Raw genomic sequence first — 14,487 nt, forward strand, 5'->3', positions numbered from 1 at the left:
ATTGCTACATCATTTGCCAGATCTTCATCAATATCTTGACCACCTTCCTCCTCTTCCCGTTCAGTGTTTGACATGAAGGCTATGCTTTTGGCATTATTTTCATATCCATCACACATTCCCATCTCAAATGTTCGGAGAGATCCAATTAGCTCATCAACTCTCATATTTGAGATGTCTTGAGACTCTTCTATGGTTGTCACCTTCATAGCAAATCTCTGAGGCAGTGACCTGAGTATTTTCCTTACTAATTTTTCATCTAACATCTTTTCTCCCAGAGCTCCTGAGGCATTAGCAATTTCAAGGATATTCATATGAAATTCATGAATATTTTCATCTTCTTTCATCCTAAAATTTTCAAACTTGGTAGTGAGCAGCTGCAATCTAGACATCTTCACTCTAGAGGTGCCTTCATGAGTAGTTTTGAGAATGTCCCAAGCATCTTTAGCCACCTCACAGTTATTTACCAATTTGAAGACATTCTTGTCTACTCCATTGAATATGGCATTCAATGCTTTAGAATTTCCAAGGGCTAGATCATCCTCCTCCTTGGTCCAGTGTTCTTCAAGCTTCTTATCAGTTGTAGCTTCTCCTTCCTTAGTAACTACTAGATGTTCCCAGCCTATTAGCACAACCTTCTAAGCCTTATTATCCAAGGATTTCAGGAAGGTTATCATTTGAGGTTTCCAGTAGTCATAGTTGGATCCCTCCAAAATAGGTGGCCTGTGAACAGATCCTTCATCTCTCTCCATAGTACCAAAAAGTATTGTCCATATATCTCACCCAGAACCAGAGCAGGATGCCTGCTCTGATACCAATTGAAATTCTGGTATCAGATATGAGATGTCGAAGGTAATGTCACGACACTAATATCTGAATAATACAAACAAGATAAAAATAAAGAACTGTAATGCAAAAGACACAAGCAATTGTTAACCCAGTTCAGTGCAACTCACCTACGTCTAGGGGCTACCAAGCCAGGAAGGAAATCCACTAAATAGAATCAGTTCAAAGACTCTCAATAAACAACACAAGTTACAGTCTTTTTCACCTAATCTCTACCCGTGTGACTTCTACCTAAGAACTCTTAGATATAAGTCCCACTCACTCCCAGTGATATTAAACAAGAAACTCTTCAAAGACACACACTTGATGTTACATAGCAGCTTCAATCAAGTAGACACACACTCATGCTTAAAATCTTAGAGTGACAAATTACAACAAAAAAATCAGACCAATTCAATCATCTATGGATGAATTGAATGGCTTACAAGTCACACGACCACTCAAGACTTAAACCCTTATTCTCTCTCAATATTTCGCTCTGTATTTCTTATGTCTCAAATCAGGTTTTCTATTTCCTTTTTATAGAAGAAATTTGCTGGGCTTGGAAATCATAAAACCCTAAAACTATTTTCCATTCAAATCTTCTTATGACAGTTGATTAGATCTCTTTGGAAAATAAGTCAATCACGTTGTTATTACTGATTGATAGCGTGTTCAATTATCTCATCAATCATACACAGATTTGCTATTAAAAACGCAATCATAATACATAACATTCAGACTGAATGTTCTGTATACAGATGTCATGACATCGGGTCTGCCATCCTAGAACAATCCTACATAATTCCATCTTAAATATCCAGCAGGTACGTGATATCAGATGTCATGACATCGGGTATGACATCCTGAAACAATCATGCATATTTATATTTTAAACATCCAGCAGGTACAAGATATCTTATGTTAAGACATCACATGTAACATCTTGTGAACACTCTTGGTTTTACCAAAATTGCTGCCAACACCTAGAACCAACAAATTCCTCCTTGTGTACCAATGAGAGGCACATTTGAGAATTCACCACAACTATCAATAATCTCCAAACTTCTTAAGGACGGATCATGCCAAACTATATCATCAGTAGTGAGAGACATAAGTCTCTGAGACCACCTTAGACATTGTTTGTTCTCCACAAAAGCAGGCGTCTGAGGCAAGTGCGAAATAAACCACTTGTAAAGAAGAGGAATGCAACAGACAATAGTTCCACCACCCTTAGAATTCCTTAGATGCAAAGAGAAATACATATCTTCCAACAAAGTAGGCACAGGATTCCCAATCAAGAAAAGTCTAATGGCGTTAACATCAAGAAAACCGTCAATGTTAGGAAACAAAGTTAATCCATAGATGAGCAATACAAAGATAGCTTCAAAAGCATCCACACTACCAGCTTGAGCAAAAGTGGTAGCTTCCATGATGAGGAAAACAGATGGCAATCCAAATAACCCTCCTTTCTTCACCCAATCAGCCTCTATCTCAGACTTCTTCAAGTGAAGAGCTTCAGCAATAATACTAGACCGAGGAATCTCCTCCAATCCACTAAAGGGTACTCTACTAGAAAAGAGTATCCCCAAAAGATGAGAATACTCTTCCAAGGTAGGCACAAGCTGAAAATCTGGGAAAGTTAAACAATGGTAGAGAAGAACATAGAACTGCACCAATACGCTCAACAATCCTTCCACTACATCAGCAGACAAGATGGACAAAATCTTCCCATGACGTTGTTTGAAGTCTAAGGAATCTAATACAAAAGATGCTAGCTTCCTTAACTCTTTCAAGTCGGGACATCTGAAACTGTACTTCTTAGTGTTCCTTCGTCCACAATCCATGTTCTGAAAATATTTGCAAATGATACCTTAGTTCCTTAAAATTATGTGTGATGAATGTTATGATGTGCATGAAATGCATGAATGCAACAATCATAAGTAAGGTATCACACACAAGGCAAACAAAGGTCAAGGGATGAATCAAGTCATTGTCAAGATCAATCATCCATTTTGGTGGATTATGGTTTACACCTTATCAACACCCAAGTTCCATTGATATTGATAAGACTTGATTGGATCAACCAAGAATCAAGGGTTTGTTGCAAGTCACGAGCATGGAGTCTGGGTAAGAACCATCCCAAAGGAGTGAACTGATCGCTCGACTGGGTGAGTCGAGAATGGGATACAAACTGCAAGTGCACAGTTCTATCGCGTAGTTTTAAAAGATATCGATCCCACAGGGACTTATGAATCGATATACCGTTATCTAAGGTTACTACGTAAATCTAAGGTGAAAATGTTTGATTGTTTGGGGAAAAACTAAGAGCTAAACTAATATCTAGATTAAATATAAATGAAACGGATATCGGTATGTAGTTCGTCAAAACTAGGGAATCAAGTCTTTGTTGGTTTCTTGGTTTTAAAATGAATCGTTTCGGTTAACTTTATTGGTTAAAGGTTTTATCTCAAACTCTCGCTCTGTTGAATAAACCATGATTTTATATTAATGTAGCTGTCACTTATAATTAAGTCAAAAACCATATTTTGAAAACAATAAAGTTGCAGAAACTCCTTTTAAGAAAATACTGACCGTTTTAAACACCCTTATCTCAAACTCTCGCTCTGTTGACTTAGGTTATATAATCAAATCCAAATGCTTAACTCTCGTCCTCACATTCAATCTTTAAAAATACTTTTTGGAAAAGGTCAGAATTTAATTAACTCTAAAACTTGCTCTCGCCCTGATCTAGAATTAATGCCTAACTTACATTGTCCAGTTAAAACCTCAAACTCTCGCTCTATTGATTTTAACTTCTTTATGTCCTTTACTTTTGTAAAAAATCTTGTTATTAAACCTGTAAGTTGAGACCGTAAAAAGATTGATTTTAATTTTAAGTTTAGATAGACCGACTCAGTCTTGATCCCTTATTCTGCTTACTTTACATACCGATACCTAGGCGAATTAGCCAGACATGCTAAATAAACAAGAATACATATCATGCATAAACAGACTCATTCCAGGCAGATAATATAGATAAATAATAAAACAAAATATTAAATAATGATTAAAGAACCTGAATGCGTAATACAATAGTCTTGAACACTCCACCACAAGCCGGTAGGATTTGTTCTTGGATTCTTCAATTAAACAGTAAATTAAATCAAGGAAATAAAACTGGAATATAACGTAAGGTTAAATCCAGTATAAAGTTGCACAATAGTTTCCGGTGTAGAAACTATTATGCGAAAAATATATAAAAGCTAAAACGGGAAAGGTAAATTTGCAAGGGAAAAAGAATGTAAAGCTTGCAAAAGAAATAAATAAAATAAACAATGCTGGAAAAGAAAAATAAGCAAAAGCTAAAACAGAAGGTTTGAAAAGCTTCGGCAGAGTAGACGGCAAAAGAGGGGAGAGGAAGCGGAGCCCTTTTAGGTTTCTAATGTAGCTATTTATAGTAGTGTTTCTAACTGCTTTTTGTTTCCCACGAGTCTTCAGCATGGCTAAATACACGGCGCGGGCATAGGACACGAACTCTCTCAACGTCTCTTCAATTCTTCTGAGGGTGTGACTTGCGCCAAAAAGCTAGTGGAATGGTGTGACGCTCGTCACACCATGTGTGACGCTCGTCACAGGGGTGCTTTTAGTGTGACGCTCGTCACAACCCTTGTGACGCCCGTCACAGGCACAACGTGCGTTTCTTTGGGCTGGGCTTGGTCTTTGATATTTGTTTCCTTTTTACTCCTTTCTACACCTCCTTTTCTTCCCTTTTTCACTTTTGCTTCAAAATGGATACCTGACATAAATAGCAAGGAAATACTGCATAATATCTGATAAAATGAGATAAACTAAAGTAAATGATAATCTAATCTAATTGAATTAAGTCTTAAAATGTGATATAATTTCGTGTTATCAAACTCCCCCATACTTAAATCTTTGCTTGTCCTCAAGCAAAATTCAGTATAGAACTTGTTAAAAGTTTTAGCCAGATGAAATTTCAAAGCACAATCAATTCGTACTAGGTTGCAAATGGATTTTTGTTTAGGAGGACTTGAGTTTAATCTTGACATCAACAACTACCGTTACAACTTAGATAACCCTAACTTATGCAAATCAGTTCAAGTACCCTATGATAGCTATCCTGGTTCCTTTAGTCTTATTTTACCCGTTTTCATTCTAGCGAAATCACATTATGCCCTTTATCTTTTCGCGCATGTAGTGGAGTAACCGGTTAGTGATTATGATCCGCTTTTAGCTAGAAGTTCTGGTACATAAGTCGGATAACTTCATTATTCAGTCCATTGCAAATTGCGGGGGATCGAACCGTAGTCCGCCCTACCAAGTTCAGTACCAGATACCTACTGAACCAACTCATAATGGATCTTTCATATTGTGTTTTTGCATGATCTGCAACCTTTAGATTAAATGATCTGGTAAGGATCACCTAATTTAATCAGTGCATTTCCTGATATATTCATATATTTTATGTTACTTTGGGGATCATTCACTTATATTCATCGGCTCTCCACGTAGTTTGCTATTAAGATGGTGCTGACTTCTCGTATAAACTACTCGGGGTTACTCTAAAGCTAAAAGTTCGAAGAATCGGTATAATAGGTGCTTATCCTGATCTAACATGTTGAGGTTCTCAAAGCGTTGTTATGGTAATGATTTTTTTTTTGTCTTGATTTCACTCAAGTTTTATAAAGTAAGTAACCTTTATACTTATTGGGTGTGTTAAAATTTGTTTTGTTATGGCTCAAGAAAATTGAGGGGAATAGATAATAGAAATATTTCACACTAGGGACTTAACTTAAAGTTATAATAATTTATTTTTTTTTTTTTTTCATAAAAAGAAAGGGAAATAACAATGAAAGGGAAGGTAACATACTTGAACAATGGAAATAGGAAGAATATTGTTTCCCCCCATACTTAAACTAAACATTGTCCTCAATGCTTTAAGGGAAAGAAATACAAAATGGAAATTCAAAGAAAATAACAACTAAGGCTGCCTTCCGCCTCTGGTTCTTGGACCTGGTGATCTTTGACGTATGTCTAAGTTGTCGAACCTGCTAAACAACTCAGTAAACCGCTGGTCGGTTATGGCATTCCGAGCATCCTGATGCTGTTGCATTTGATGCATCATCTGCAGCATCTCGACATTCTGTGCCTGCATACCATCGATAGCATCCATAATGTCATCGTTGGTTGCAGGCCTTCTTCGTCGACGACGTTGGGAGGATGGGCCAGTTGTATTGCCGGAAGGGTTGAGCGGGACTGACGGTTGTGTAGGCGGATGATCACCTTGTTCCATTTCTTCAAACTCATCTGTTTGTGGGTTTGTTTGTAAAGGCTCGGTGGTTGCAGGAGCGTTTAGATCATAGAGGTGGCGGTCGGGGTTTGTGACATCAGTGAGGCCAGTATTTGGTAGAACAACGCTTGGGACTGCCTGGTTGTTCACCATAAGATAATATCCTCCGCCTACTCTGTTTTTAATCAGGCGGCTGGAGCGGCAATAGCTGATATCCATAGACAGGGGAGGTAGGGATTCTAAAGTTTGGAGTTTATCCCCTAGGTTCAGGCCAAGTGCTATGGATGTTATTAATCCACCAACTATAAAGGGTTGCCGGCCTCTAGCACATAAGGTGCGGATATGATGAAAGAGAAAAGAGGCGGTGTTTACCTGAGTATCCGGTTCGAAAACGCACTGGAGGAAAAATAACTCCTTTGAGTTGACCTTACTGTTGTTTGGTCTTCCAAAAAGTGTGTTTTGCAGGATACGGAGAAAATAACGGATGGTGGGGTTATGTATATGGGAGAGAAGGAGTTCTTCCCAGTTGTAGGTCTCGATACCGGAAATTTTCTTAAAAAGGCCAAAAACGCCAACTGTGTTCCAGTTTGAGGTTGGAGGGATTCTGGCATGAAGCAGACCTTCTGTGGGAAAATGTAGCATGGTACTCAATTGGCGTTGGGTTAAGGAGTACTCGGTGTTGAACATACGGAAGGTTGCGGTACCGGTTAAAAATTCGTCTTCACCGGCGGGAGTGGTGTAGTCGTAAGAACTTAGGAATTCTAAGGTTACGGAAGGGTAGGTGGGTTGGTTATGAGTGCAAAGGAAGGTTAAATCGGCTTTACGGAGCATCCACTCGATACCTTGGAGTAAGCCTAATTGTTGCAAGCAAGGTAAATCGGGGTACCTGGTGGAAACGACGCCTCGCTGCTGGAAGCGCTCGAATTGCTCTTGCTGATAGTTGTCATCTCCGGATCGGAAGATGATATTTCCGAAATTTTGATTTCCCGCCATTGTGATGAATTTTGAAGGAGTGATTTGGAGTGGAAAAGAATTGTATATTTGATATGAGAGAATTGTTTGTGGTGAATGAAGGAGGTTTTGGTAGGTATTTATAGGAGAAGGATTGGAAGGTGGAAAGAAAAAGTGGTTGAAAAGTAATTAAGTGTGGTTAAATGAAAAGTGAATGGGGAATGTAAAAAGGTAAGGGGTGTAACGTTCGTCTCCAACGGCTCCTTAACGTTCACATGTCTGAGGAGTGTTACGCTCGTCACAGGGATGTGACGCTCGTAACAGGCACTAAGCGTGCCGTCCGTTATGGGTAGTGTGACGCTCGTCACGCATTCCCTTTTGGAAAGGCTTAGTGGCGCTTCACAGGATTATTTTGGTAGTGTATTTTAATGTTTTGTTTTGCTTATGATCAGTTTAGTCTGCAATTTAATTTATTGTGCACGCTAAATCTGCTTTGTATAGTAATAATTCATAGGTAGCAACAGTAGAGCATAATAGCTTTTGCATAATAAAATTAACTAAACAGCTTCAATAAAAATGATCATAATGTAATACAGGAAAGGAAAACAATGAAATGAAAGAGAAATAAACATGAATTCAAATAACATTAATGAAAAATCTATCCTAAAACTAAATAACTTAGAAAGAAATAACTAAATTCCATCTATCTTCGGATCTCTGGCCGGAGGAGCAAAAGAGTTAACACGATGCCGCAACATACGTAACTGACTTGCCGTGCTGCTCATGTATTCTAGGACTGCATGCCTCAAGTTGTGGAAATCTTCCCTGAGGGCGTGATGCTCTGACATCAAGGCTTCAATGACGGTTTTAATATCTGTTCCTGGCATATGATGTCGGAGATCAGGCATGGCTGATTCTTCGGTCAGGACAGGCTGAGGAGGAGGATCAATATCATAGTAGCCGGAAGGTGTCTGAGGGTCAGATTCAGCATGAGAGATATGGTCAACATAGTGCTCATAGTCATCACAAATCTCATAGTCCTGGATGGATTCAGTGGATCTAGCAGGAGTAGGGGTTTCGTTCAGGTTGTATAGCCAGTTACTGCTGTTATGAACGCTAGTCCTAGGATCGGGCATGGTGAATAAGCAAAGAACCTGGTTATCGATCATAAGCTCAAACTCATCAGACCCTAGGTTTGCTATAAACATAGTGTTGAAGAGGAAAGGTATACTCATAGTAGTAATGCCACAAAAAGGGCTAAGGTCAAGCATAGGCTGACGTAATCCAATGGCATTACCTATCATAGTTATCAAACCGCCTATTCTAATGGGTGCTCGCTCATCCTGGATAAGGTGGTCCAAATTAGCTAACATAAAAGTGGCACCGTTTACTGGACGGTTCTGGGAAGCACAAAATATGATGAAGAGTTCATCACGTGAAACTGAAGTACTATTTGGCTTCTTCCCAAATAAAGTGTGGGTCAGGATCTTATGGAAATAGCGAAAAGCCGGGTTATGTATGTTTCCAGAGAGAAACTCATGTTCTTCGGGCTCATCATTTCCAGTCAGCTTACCCCAAAAGTGTTCAAGCTCTCTATATTCAAAAAGTTCTTCCTGGCTTATAGTGAATGTATCAAGGGAGGTAGGAAAACCCAAAAGGTTGGTAAAGTCTCTAATATTAAATTGGTACTCCATATTGAACATTCTGAATTGGATAAAACCTCTGCTAATTCCTTTTCCACGGCTAGGTAGATAGATTAATGAACTAAGGAATTCTAGTGTGAGCCTCCGGTAGGTGGTGAAATGTCTTAGGATAGGGGATGTCTCCCATCCTATCTGATTCAGCAGATACAGGACACTCTGTCTCAATCCAATGGCAGTCATCGCCCAATCATCAGCATAAAGACTAGGTAGCATCTCCCTAGTGGCTAGTTCTTCAAACTTTTGTTTCTGAGCCATTCCTCTGAACTTGATACCCATACGATCAATATGTCCCATCTGGTTAGTGCTAGCTAGAGAAAAAGAAGACATGAGTTTAAGTCAGGATTTGGCCAAATGCCGAAAGAAAGAAAAATTATTATTATTGTATTATTTTTTTTTATTTTTTTTTTATATTTTTGAATAAATAAAGAATGAATACTGAACAAAAATTAAAAGAATAATTAAGAAAGAAAATAGTGAAATGATAATAATAGAATAAGAAAATAGCAAACTAATTAGTGGGTTGTCTCCCACCAAGCGCTTTGTTTATACGTCGCAAGCTCGACAAAGAAACTGTTAAATATAATTGATGGGTCCTGGGGGCGTTTCGTCTAAGTGTAGAATTTGCGAATCCTCGTTGGTTTCCGCATAGTGATAATGTTTCAGACGCTGCCCGTTTACGGTGAACGGTTATGTAGATTGTCCTTTTATTTCTACCGCTCCACTGGGAAAGATTTTAGTGATATGAAAAGGTCCTGACCATCTGGATCGTAGTTTTCCCGGGAATAACTTTAGTCTAGAGTTAAATAAAAGTACTGCGTCGCCTTGCTTGAAGATTTTCCTTGATATACGCTTGTCATGCCATTGTTTTGTTCTTTCTTTATAGATTTTGGCATTTTCATAGGCGTCTCTTCTGAGTTCCTCTAATTCGTTTATGTCAAGGATTCTTTTTTCACCGGCGGCTTTATAATTCAAATTTAAATTTCTAATAGCCCAATAGGCTTTATGTTCTAATTCTACCGGGAGGTGACAGGATTTTCCATAAATGAGCTTAAATGGGGTTGTCCCTATGGGGGTTTTATAAGCAGTTCGGTATGCCCACAAAGCTTCTGGTAATTTCAATGACCAATCTTTCCTTGAAGTGGCGACCGTTTTTTCTAGAATTTGCTTGATTTCTCTGTTAGACACTTCCACTTGTCCACTGGTTTGAGGGTGGTAAGGTGTTGCTATCCTATGTCTCACTCCATACTTAAGTAGTAGTTTTTCGAGTACCTTGGATATAAAGTGCGATCCACCATCACTGACTACTATTCTTGGGATGCCAAATCTCGGAAATATTATATTTTTAAAGAGTCTAGTTACTACTCGGGTGTCATTTGTTGGAGAAGCTATAGCTTCGATCCACTTTGATACGTAGTCAACTGCCACAAGTATGTATTTGTTACCGAAAGAGGATGGGAAAGGTCCCATGAAGTCTATCCCCCACACGTCAAAAATCTCTACTTCCAAAATACCTTTTTGTGGCATCTCGTCACGTCTAGATATGTTTCCCGTGCGTTGACATCTGTCACACTCCTTAATAGCCGTATGCACGTCCTTCCAAATAGTTGGCCAATAAAAGCCAGCTTGTAGGATTTTAGAGCAGGTCTTGGATGTACTTGTGTGTCCACCATAAGGAGCGGAGTGACAGTGTTGGATTATATTTTCTACCTCTTCTTCGGGTATACATCGACGGAAAATACCATCGGGGCCTCTTTTGAAAAGTAAGGGATCATCCCAGTAATAGTGTTTTATGTCGTGGAAGAATCGTTTCTTCTGCTGGTAAGATAAAGTAGGTGGAACTATTCCGGCAGCTAAATAATTGACTAGATCAGCGTACCATGGTGTGACAGATATAGCTAAGGTGGTTTCTACTTGCATGTCGGAGTTGTTCTCTTCCAAAGTAGCTACAAGTTTGTCATACGAGAAATCATCATTAATTGATGTTCTTTCCGGTTCAAGGTTCTCAAGTCTAGAGAGGTGGTCTGCTACTACGTTGTCAGTTCCTTTCTTGTCCTTGATTTCTAAGTCGAATTCTTGTAGTAACAAGATCCATCTTAGGAGTCTAGGTTTAGCATCCTTTTTTGTTAAAAGGTACCTGATAGCAGCGTGATCGGTGTAAACTATTATTTTGGCTCCTACCAAGTAAGAACGAAATTTATCTAGCGCAAATACCACTGCTAGGAATTCTTTCTCGGTTGTGGCATAATTCATCTGTGCTTCATCCAGGGTTCTGCTAGCGTAATATATAACGTGAAGCTTTTTATCCTTTCTTTGTCCTAGAACAGCACCTACAGCATAGTCACTGGCATCGCACATTATTTCGAATGGTTCATTCCAGTCTGGTGTCTGCATAATGGGTGCGGAGATCAATGCTTGTTTAAGAGTTTGAAATGCTTTTAAACAGTTATCGTCGAATATGAATTCAGCATCTTTCATCAACAATCCGGTTAAGGGTTTAGTTATCTTAGAGAAGTCTTTGATGAATCGTCGGTAAAAACCGGCGTGTCCTAAAAAGCTTCGTACTTCTCTCACGGTTCTTGGGGGTTGAAGATTCTCGATTACCTCTATCTTGGCTTTGTCTACTTCAATTCCTCTGTTCGAGATGATGTGTCCTAAAACAATTCCTTCTTGTACCATAAAGTGGCACTTTTCCCAGTTAAGTACTAAGTTTACTTTCACACATCGCTCAAGAACTCTTTCTAGGTTTTCAAGGCATTCTTCGAAACTTTGTCCGTATACAGAAAAGTCATCCATGAATACTTCCATGATGTTTTCGAGAAAGTCGGCGAAAATTGCCATCATGCATCTTTGAAAGGTTGCAGGGGCATTACACAGACCAAACGGCATTCGTCTATAAGCGAAGGTACCAAAAGGGCATGTGAACGTTGTCTTTTCTTGGTCATCAGGGTGAATTGGTATTTGAAAGAAGCCTGAATAACCGTCTAAATAACAGAAATGTGAATGTTTTGCTAATCGTTCTAACATTTGGTCAATGAATGGTAAAGGGAAATGATCTTTTCGGGTTGCTTTGTTTAGTTTCCTATAATCAATGCACATTCTCCATCCCGATTCGATTCGTTTAGTTATAGTTTCTCCTTTTTCGTTTTCAATAACGGTTATGCCTCCTTTCTTTGGTACAACGTGTACAGGACTAACCCATTTGCTATCAGATATAGGATATATAATACCTGCTTCCAATAACTTGGTTATTTCTTTCTTTACTACCTCACTCAGGATCGGATTTAGTCTTCTCTGGTGTTCCCTAGAGGTTTTACAGTCTTCTTCTAACATGATGCGGTGCATACAAATAGAAGGGCTTATTCCTTTAAGATCGGTGATGCGGTATCCTAGTGCGGTTGGGTATTTTCTTAAGATATGTAGGAGTTTTTCTGTTTCGAGTCTTCCTAGATCGGCATTAACTATCACAGGTCATTCAAGTTCTAAGTCTAGGAATTCATATCTCAGATTTTTGGGAAGTGTTTTCAAATCAGGGGTTGGTTTGTTAAGACACTGCGTAGGGTCCGGTGTTATTGCTAAACATTGGTTAGATTTGTCCTCTAAAAGATAGTCTGATGATTTGTCTTCTCCTGACTTTGCTTCTTTTATGCATTCATCGATGATATCCATGAAGTAACATGTATCTTCTATTGCAGGTGCTTTCAAGAATTGGGAAAGAATGAATTCAATTTTCTCTTCACCTACTTCGAAGGTGAGTCGTCCTCGTTTTACGTCTATGATTGCACCGGCAGTTGCTAAGAATGGTCTTCCTAGTATAATAGGTGTAGTATCATCTTCTCTAATGTCCATAATTGTGAAGTCAGTGGGAATGTAAAACTGACCTATGCGTACGGGAACGTTTTCAAGGATTCCTACAGGATATTTGATGGAACGATCTGCTAATTGCACAGACATTTTGGTCGGTCTTAATTCTCCCATTTCCAGTTTCTTACATATGGATAAAGGCATAACGCTAATTCCGGCTCCTAAATCGCATAAGGCTTTGTCGATGACAAATTTTCCTATGTGACAGGGTATAGAGAAACTACCCGGATCCTTGAGTTTAGGGGGCATGTTTTGGATTATAGCGCTACATTCGGCAGGGAGTGTAACGGTTTCGCTATCCTCAAGTTTCCTCTTATTAGAAAGAATTTCTTTTAAGAATTTAGCATATGAGGGCATCTGCGTAATAGCTTCGGTAAACGGAATTGTAACGTTTAATTGTTTAAGGAGATCAACAAATTTTCTAAATTGGCCTACATCTTTGGTTTTAACAAGCCTTTGAGGGTAGGGTATGGGTGGTTTGTAAGGTGGTGGAGGTACATAAGGTTCCTTCTTTTCTAGGGTTTCCTTATTACTCTCTTCCTTTTCCTTAGGTTCACTTTCCTCAGTTGATTTCTTAGGGTTTTGGTTTTCTATCCTTGGGTCAGACGGTCCTTCCACTTCCGTTCCACTTCTTAATATAATTGCATGAGCTTGGCTTCTCGGATTGGGTTGGGGCTGTCCAGGGAATATACCAGTTGGGGCAGCAGTAGGTGCTTGTTGTTGAGCTACTTGAGATATTTGTGTTTCTAGCATTTTGTTATGGGTAGCCAAGGCATCTACTTTGCTTGCTAGTTGTTTAAGTTGTTCGCCAGTGTGTATGTTCTGGTTTAAGAAATCTTTATTGGTTTGTTGTTGGGAAGCTATAAAGTTTTCCATCATGATTTCCAAGTTGGATTTTCTAGGGGTATTATTGTTAGGATTCTGTTTCTGATATCCCGGAGGTATAGATGGGGCTTGATTTGGAGACTGTCCAGGTGTGTATAAAGCATTATTACTCTTATATGAAAAGTTTGGATGGTTCTTCCAATTTGGGTTATAGGTATTCGAATAGGGGCTTCCTTGAGCATAGTTTACTTGCTCTGCTTGGATTCCAGTCAAGAGTTGACATTCCGCAGGAGTGTGGCCTTGGATTCCACAGACCTCGCAATTCTGAGTTATAGCAACCACGGCAGCAGTAGGTGATACATTTAAACTTTCAATTTTCTGGACCAAAGCATCCACTTTTGCATTGACGTGATCAAGGTTGCTTATCTCGTACATGCCAGTTTTCGGTTGAGGTTTTTCCACCGTTGTTCGTTCGGTTCCCCACTGATAGTGGTTTTGGGCCATGCTCTCGATAAGCTGGTAAGCATCAGCATAGGGTTTGTTCATTAGTGCACCACCTGCAGCGGCGTCTATTGTTAACCTTGTATTGTATAAGAGACCATTATAAAATGTGTGAATGACTAACCAGTCTTCCAAACCATGGTGTGGGCAAAGTCTCATCATGTCTTTGTATCTTTCCCATGCTTCGAAAAGAGACTCGTTGTCTTTCTGTTTAAATCCGTTTATCTGGGCTCTTAACATAGCTGTTTTGCTTGGCGGAAAATATCGGGCAAGAAAAACTTTCTTCAATTCGTTCCATGTGGTGACTGAGTTGTGTAGCACCTCAAATTTGCACCTATCATTGTACATACCATTTCATATTAGGTCATAGCATATCATAATCCATTGCATAGCATTTGCATTGTCCCCAGTTGCCTCAAGAGCAAGCAAACAAGAAATTAGGTCAAACTGATCAGGAGATCAGTCAACCAATCAAGCAAGGGTGTTTCTCAAAGAATCAAAGCCCTAGGG

At 39.2% G+C, this 14,487-nt stretch overlaps 1 pseudogene; it reads left to right on the forward strand.

Moving 5' to 3' along the window:
• Positions 1-14,110: 14,110 nt before the first annotated feature.
• On the forward strand, positions 14,111-14,210 carry LOC127077193 (uncharacterized; annotated as a pseudogene).
• The last annotated feature ends 277 nt before the right edge of the window (positions 14,211-14,487 follow it).

This window comes from Lathyrus oleraceus, chromosome 4, assembly GCF_024323335.1.
Source record: "Lathyrus oleraceus cultivar Zhongwan6 chromosome 4, CAAS_Psat_ZW6_1.0, whole genome shotgun sequence".
Lineage (NCBI taxonomy): Eukaryota > Viridiplantae > Streptophyta > Magnoliopsida > Fabales > Fabaceae > Lathyrus > Lathyrus oleraceus.